This window comes from Myotis brandtii, unplaced genomic scaffold, assembly GCF_000412655.1.
Source record: "Myotis brandtii unplaced genomic scaffold, ASM41265v1 scaffold7, whole genome shotgun sequence".
In the NCBI taxonomy this organism is placed as follows: Eukaryota; Metazoa; Chordata; class Mammalia; order Chiroptera; family Vespertilionidae; genus Myotis; species Myotis brandtii.
In genome coordinates this window covers 1491785-1499672 of record NW_005370740.1, presented here as the reverse complement: position 1 = coordinate 1499672, position 7888 = coordinate 1491785, and the positions used below count along the sequence as shown (strand labels likewise).

Below are 7888 nucleotides of genomic sequence, written 5' to 3'. Positions count from 1 at the left end.
CTTTTCAGAAACTTGTTCAATTCTCAGCCAGGCCTACCATCTCAGCAACCTTCCCAACAATTGATATTCCTTTCCTGTGTTAGCTGTTTCCCATGGCAGAGTTGCAATTCACAATTGCAATCTAACTGTCGCGGACTTCCCTCCCACGGTCTCACACATTCTAAATTTGGGGTAAAGACAGAGGAAAAATATATTTTTTGAGAACACCACACTGGGGCTACACAGGTCAATCCCAAAGGCCCTTTCCAGCCCTTTATGAGGCAAACTTGGATGGAACGTTCTCTGTTTAGGAAAATGAGAACAAGTTCACTCAGCTCTTCACCACTGAGAACACTTTCTGCTTAGAAAATCAGGGAATCTTCTTTCTGTATGGCACCAATACCTATCTCTGTCTCCCAGCCAACTGGACAGGGACCTGCACCCTAATCTATCTCACCCTGAAATAGACATTGCCCTAATAATCAGTCCTTTAAGGTTCCTGTCACCACTCACACTTGAACCAGGAGGGGCATTGTCCTTCTTCCCCTCCTTGCCAGCCTAGAAATAGCTATAGGCCTAGGCACTGGGATAGGGGACTTAGCAACCTTCCTTTCTCACTATCAAAGCCTATCCAAAGACCTTGCAGATAGCTTAGAGGAAATTGCCCAAAACATTGTCACAGCACAGGACCAGATTCATTGGCAGCAGTTACTCCCAAATCAGAGAGGACTTGACCTCCACACTGCTGAGAAAGGGGGGCTGTGTCTATTCCTAGGGGAAGAATGCTGTTTTTACGCCAGCCAGTCTTATATAGTAAGAGATGGGGCCCAAGAAACTAGTTAATAGGGCCTCAAAAGTCCAATAACAAATTTCAAAATCCTGGATACCTGGCTACAGAATCTTATCTGGACCTCCTGGCTTCTACCCTTTCTATAATCATACTGGTTTTACTGTTTGGACCCTGCCTTTTAAACTTACTATATGCTTTATTTCCACCAGGATAGAAGCAATCAAGTTCCAAATGGTTGTGGAAATGGGACCCCGAATGTCAGCCCCCATCTTCCATGGTCCCTTAGATCATCCACCTCCAATGGAGTCCTAACAATCCCTCTTCAGCAGGAATTAGCCAGAGTGGTCATCACCCCTTTTCCCAACAGCAGTTGGGGGTCTCCAAATCAGAGAAGGGAATGAGGAGATAGAAGAGGGATAGGTAGTTAGGGATGAGACTATGGGAGGGGAGGAAAATAGGGAAGTTCAAGAATAAGAAGATACAGTTTGCTGACTAGTTGCTAAGGAATCCGGCTGGACCAAAACCCAGCTAGGTGGAAGTTGCTGGAGCAACCCAACTGGGCAGGGAAAAACCAACACCCCTAGACAGAGCTTCCTCTACCCTTATACAGAGAGCTTCTGTGGAAGAACCAATCAGAAGCCAGCAGGGCAGATCTTTACCCCTAGACATAGTGCTTCTTGGGTTCCCTCCCTGCTAGAGAGTTTATCTCTCAATAACCTTTGCTTTTGCTTTTGCTTACCTGTTTGTCCATGAAATTATTCTTCAATTTTGCAAGACAATGAACCCAGATCCAATCACAGCACTTTGGTTTTATCAGGGCCTTTTGTTTCCCATCCGACTCCTCCTTCTGAGTTTAATCCCCTTCTCTCTCCCCTTGTGGTCTCTAGTCCAGCAGCCTTCTCTCCTAGTGATCTCTTTTCCAAATGCTGTCTTCTGTAGTCAGCTCTGTGTAACACAAAGTGAAGGAGAAATTATCTAATGAGTCCACACAATGCAGACAGCCAAATAAAATATCCTGACACAATGAGTCCACTTCACTTTGTTTAATGCTATCTGTCACACCATCTACATGCTGGGGTAACAATAGTGACTGAGAATTTTAGCAACCTCTCTGTATGTTTGCCATCTCACAAAAGGAAAGATATTTAAATACTAGAGGCCCAATGCACAAAATTCATGTAAGAGTGGGCCTTCCTTCCCTCGGCTGCCAGCACTGGCTTCCCTCTGGCACCCAGGACCCGGGCTGGCTTCCCTCCAGTCCCAGCTTCGTCTGGAAAGACGTCCAGAATGATGTCTGGTCTAATTAGCATATTACCCTTTTATTATTATAGATACCTGCAAACAAATAAACAGCACACACAAAAAGACTTTCTTAGAGTTGGTGTATAATTGTGCACTGAAATCCATTCTCAAAATAGGAACTTCTGTAGAAAATGGTGTTTGCATGGCAACCCCTGTATTTTATTCATAGATGTATCTTTTTGCAAAATACAGAGCCAGTATTGACTGCAACAGCTTTTGTAACTCCAAAGACATTGATATTCTTCTCTCTTGCATTGTTACAAAAGTACAAACCAGAGGAGTCCTATAGAATAAAATGCAATAAGCATCAGTTAGGTGCTTAAGTCTAGTTAAAGATAGAAACCATGTCTCCAACCTCACTATACTTATTTGCTATTTGACAATATCAATCAGTGAATAGTTAATATTCTGCTTCAATAGTTTTAGAAAACACAAGTGATTTCAGTTGTTTTCCTGAACTGACAATAAGATTTATTATTTTGTTTTGTTTTGTCTTAGAAAATAAATCAATAACGTAGTACTTTCATCAATTTATAAAAATTTAACCATTAATATGGCTTTAAAATATATTTTGGAAAAATATTAATGTAAAACATGGAGACTGCCTTTTAAAAAAATAAGTAAAACAAAAATAAATTGGAGGTTTTTCTGAAGAACATTTTCTAAGGCAGCATCTTTTTTCTTCCCATCCCTACCTCTGCTCTGCAGGTAAAAGAAGAAAAAGGAAAAATTAACTTTTTTCAATGGAATTTTTTTAAAGGCAAAATTTGTTTACATTTTCCAGGGTACAGAATTCTAGGTTGGCATTTTTTTTCTCTCAAGGCTAAATATTTCACTCTACTCTCCTTGCTTGCATGGTTTGTGAAGAGAATTAGATATAATTTTTATATTTTCATCTATAGGTATGATATTTTTCCTTTGTCTTTTTTCAGAATTTTTTCTTTACTTTGGTTTTCTGTAATAAAAATGATATGACAAGTGTAGATTTGGGGGCCTTTATCTTCACTGGTATTCTCAGGTTCCTGAATATGTGATTTGGTGTCTGCCATTAATTGAGGGAAATTCTCAGTCATTATTGTTTAAAACATTTCTTCTATTCTTTTCTATTTTTCTTCTCCTTTGGTATTTCATTATGTATATACTAGGGGCCCAGTGCATGAATTTGTGCACCTTGAAAGGAACTGTGGGCCATGTGAGGCTACGGTAGGCACAGGGGTGGATCTCAGCCCATCCTCCGTGCCCCAGCCCAGTCCCTCCTGCCGCGACCCGAGTCCCCTGTCTGCCGGCAGCCCCACTCCCACTGCTGCCGCTCCCATGCACTGATGGGGTTGGCCCTGCTCGCAACGGCTGGAGGCAAAAGCAATTGGGGCTGGCTCCAGCAACGGGTGCAAGCGGAGCTGGCGCCATCAGCAGTTGCAAACAGCAGCTGCTGTCCCGATTACCCCTCAGGAACAGGGGGAGGTAGAGAAGCCCTGATGGGGCAATCAGGGCCTGCAGCTGCCACTCGCACCCGCTGATGGCACCAAGATATCGGGACTGGCACCGGGCACCAGCAGTGGGTGTGAGCAGCAGCTCTGGCACTGGCTGCGGTTGCAAGCGGGGCCGTCATCGGCAGTGGGTGCAAGAGGTGACTGCTGGTCCCAATTTCCCCTCAGGAGCAGGGGAAGGTGGAGAAGCCCTGAGGGGCAATCGGGGCCAGCAGCCGCCGCTCGCACCTGCTGACAGCGCCGAGCGATTGGGGCCAGTGCTGGGTGCCGCCAATGGGTGCGAACAGCGACTCCAGCTCCGGCAGCGGGTGTGAGCTGGGCCAGCAAAGGCAGCAGGTGCAAGCGCCAGGCGGACCGCAGAGCGTGGGAGCAAAGAATTTTCAGTAACCACCAGAGGCTCGCCCCGATGACAGCGACAGGTGCCCCATCTTGGTCTGGTGCTCCCAGTCACCTGCTCCGCCATCCTGCTGCAGCAGATACCTACCATGTTCCGTGCACGCCCCCCTGCTGGCCAGCGCATGTCATAGAAACTGGTTGTTCAGTTGTTCCGCCATTTGGTCTATTTGCATATTAGACTTTTATTATATAGGATTAGACCTTTTGTTGTTCTTTCACAGTTCTTGGATATTTGGCTCTGCCCCAACCCCATCTTTGTTGTCTTTGCTTTTCAGTTTTTGAGGATTCTACTGAGATATCCTCAAGTTCAGAGAATCTTTCCTCAAACTTGTAATATTATGTCCATCAAAAGCACTCTTCATTTCTGTCACAGTGTTTTTGATCTCTAGAATTTCTTTTTGGTTCTTTCTTAGGATTTCCATCTCTCTGCTCACATTGCCCATCTGTTCTTTATGCAATCTGTTTTATCCATTAGAGCAGTGGTTCTCAACCTGTGGGTTGCGACCCCTTTGGGGGTCGAACAACCCTTTCACAGGGGTTGCCTAAGACCATCGGAAAACACATATATAATTACAAACTGTTTTTCTGATTAATCACTATGCTTTAATTATGTTCAATTTGTAACAATGAAAATACATCCTGCATATCAGATATTTACATTACGATTCATAACAGTAGCAAAATTACAGTTATGAAGTAGCAACAAAAATAATTTTATGGTTGGGAGTCACCATAACATGAGGAACTGTATTAAAGGGCATTAGGAAGGTTGAGAATCACTGCATTAGAGCCTTCGGCATAATAATCATAGTTGTTTGAAGTCCTTGGTGTGATAATTCTAACATCTGCCATGTCTGATTCTGATGCTTGCTCCATCTCTTTAAATTGTGGGGGTTTTTTGCCTTTTGTTTGTTTTACATTATTGTTTTTTATAGCTGGCCATGATGTACTGGTAAAAGGAACTGCTGTAAATAGACCTTTAAGAATGTGGTGGTAGTGAGGTATGGGGAAAGGGAGGCATTCTGTACTCCTACGATCAGGTCAGCCTTTTACTAAGCATATGCCTCTGCACTGTGGACTTCACAGTGTATCTTTTTTAAAATATGTTTTTATTGATTTTAGAGAGTGAGGAAGAGAGAGGGATAGAGAGATAGGAACATTGATCAGCTGTCTCCTACATGCCGCTTACTGGGGATCAAGCCCGCAACAAGGACATGTGTCCTGACCGGGAATGGAACCAGTAAACTCTTGGTTCATGGGTCAATGCTCAACCACTGAGCCACATCAGCTGGGCAAGGTGTATCTTTCTTTAAAAGAATCTTTATTGTTAGGAGAATCCATAGGCAGCAAAATAGCAGACATATGTCATAGCAATATCTTTACTGATATAGCTCCTAGGACAATGAAAACTAAAGAGAAAATGGAAACTAAGGAGAAAATAAACAAATGGGGCTACATCAAAATAAAAAGCTCTTGCACAGCAAAATAAACCATCAACAAAACAACAAGAAAGCCCACTGCATGGGAGAACATATTTGCCAATGTTATCTCCAATAAGGGTTTAATCTCCAAAATTTACAGGGAACTCATACAACTTAACAAAAGGAAGATAAACAATCTGATCAAAAAATGGGCAAAGGATCTACACTTTTCAAAAGAGGACATACAGAAGGCCCAGAGACATATGAAAACATGCTCAAAGTCACTAATCATGGGAGAGAAGCAAATCAAAACAACAATGAGGTATCATCTCACACCTGTCAGAATGGGTATCATCAACAAATCAACAAACGACAAGTGCTGCTGGTGAGGTTGTGGAGAAAAAGGAACACTCGTGCACTGCTGGTGGGAATTTAGACTAGTGCAGCCACTGTGGAGAACAGTATGGAGTTTCCTCAAAAAATTAAAAATGAAACTTTCATTTGACCCAGTAATCCCACTTCTAGGAATATATCCCAAGAAACCAGAAACACCAATCAGAAAGGATATATGCACCCCTATGCTCATAGCAATTTACAATAGCTAAGATTTGGAAACAGCCTAAGTGCCTATCAGCAGATAAGTGGGTTAAAAAACTGTGGTACATCTACACAATGGAATACTACACTGCTGTAAAAAAAAAAGAAGGAATTCTTATCATTTTCAATAGCATGGATGGAACTGGAGATCATTATGCTAAGCAAAATAAGCCAGTCAGAGAAAGATAAATATCACATGATCTCAGTCATTTGTGGAATATAATGAACAACATAAACTGATGAACAAAAATAGAACCAGAGTCATAGAAGCGTCGAACAGACTGTCCAATCTATGAGGGAAGGCAGGTGAGGTGGTAAGAGATCAACCAAAGAAATTGTATGCAGCATATGAGCATAACCAATGGACACAGACAGTACAGGGGTGAGGGCATGTGCTGGGGGGTGGGAGCAGCCAGGGAGAGGTCAATGGGGGAAAAAGGAGACTCGTGTAATACTTTAAACAATAAAGAATTTAAATTAAAAAAACTTATTCAATGTATTCCAATAAATAGTCACCCTCATAAAAAATAATCTTTATTGTTGACACTGGGAAAGCAGCAGCACCAGGACCAAGATGGCAGCCAGCAGGCGGCTGAAGAAGGAGCTTTTGAAGAAATCCGCAAATGTGGAATGAAAAACTTCCTTAACATCCAGGTTGATGAAGCTAATTTATTGATTTGGCAAGGGCTTATTGTTCCTGACAACCCTCCATATGATAAGGGGGCCTTCAGAATCGAAATGAACTTTTCAGCAGAATACCCATTCAAACCACTGAAGATCACATTTAAAACAAAGATCTATCACCCCAACATTGATGAAAAGGGACAGGTCTGTCTGCCAGTAATTAGTGCTGAAAACTGGAAGTCAGCAAAAAAACCGACCAAGTAATTCAGTCTCTCATAGCACTGTGAATGATCCCCAGACTGAGCACCCCCTTCAGGCTGACCTCGCTAAAGAATACTCCTAAGGTCCATTTAAAAAATCTGTAAGAATGCTGAAGAGTTTACAAAGAAATATGGGGAAAAGCGACCTGTGAACTAAAATCTGCCACAATTGGTTACATACAGCGAGTGTGAGCAGAGACCCTGAGAAATGCATTCAGACACCCCACAACCAGGTCTCTGTGGAAAAATGACACAGGCCACCACCTGGCATTTGCTTGTGGCAGTTACTAACTTTCTACAGTTTTCTTCATCAAAAGTGGTCTTAGGTAATCTGTAAAGAAAGGATTAAAAATTTAAGATGTTCTAAAAAAAATCTTTATTGTTGAGAATATTACAAATGTCCCCCATTTTCCTCCATTGTTCCCTCCACCTGGTTCCCGCCCCACTCCAGGCCTTCACCATCTTATTGTCTGTGTCCATAGGTAAGATCCTTGGTTAATCTCTTCCCGCACCACCCCCACCCCCTTCCCTCTGAGATTCATCAGTCTGTTCCATGTGTACTTGCCTCTTGTTCTATTTTATTCATCTTGGGCTTTTTTGTTGTTATTAATCCTCACCCAAGAATATTTTTCCATTGATTTTTTAGAGAGAGTGGAAAGGAGAAGGAGAGAGAGAGAAACACCAATGTGAGAGAGACACATTGATTGGTTGTCTCCTGCATGCACCCCAACCATGTCTGGGGAACCTGCAACCAAGGTATGTGCCCTTGACCGGAATCGAAACCAGGATCCTTCAGTCTGCAAGCCGAAGCTCTATCCACTGAGCCAAAATGGCTAGGGCTCATTGGTGTGTTTTTTTTTCATTACATTCCTTAATCATTTATTTTGATTTTTAGATTCAGTTGTTGGTAGATATGTATTTATTGCCATGTTATTGATTATATATTTTATTTCTTCTTCTTCTTCTTCTTCTTCTTCTTCTTCTTCTTCTTCTTCTTCTTCTTCTTCTTCTTCTTCTTCTTCTTATCCTCCT

The 7888-nt window shown here is 42.3% G+C and overlaps 1 pseudogene; it reads left to right on the top strand.

The window, feature by feature from the left end:
* Window positions 1–6546: 6546 nt before the first annotated feature.
* Window positions 6547–7013, top strand: LOC102242217 (annotated as a pseudogene).
* The last annotated feature ends 875 nt before the right edge of the window (window positions 7014–7888 follow it).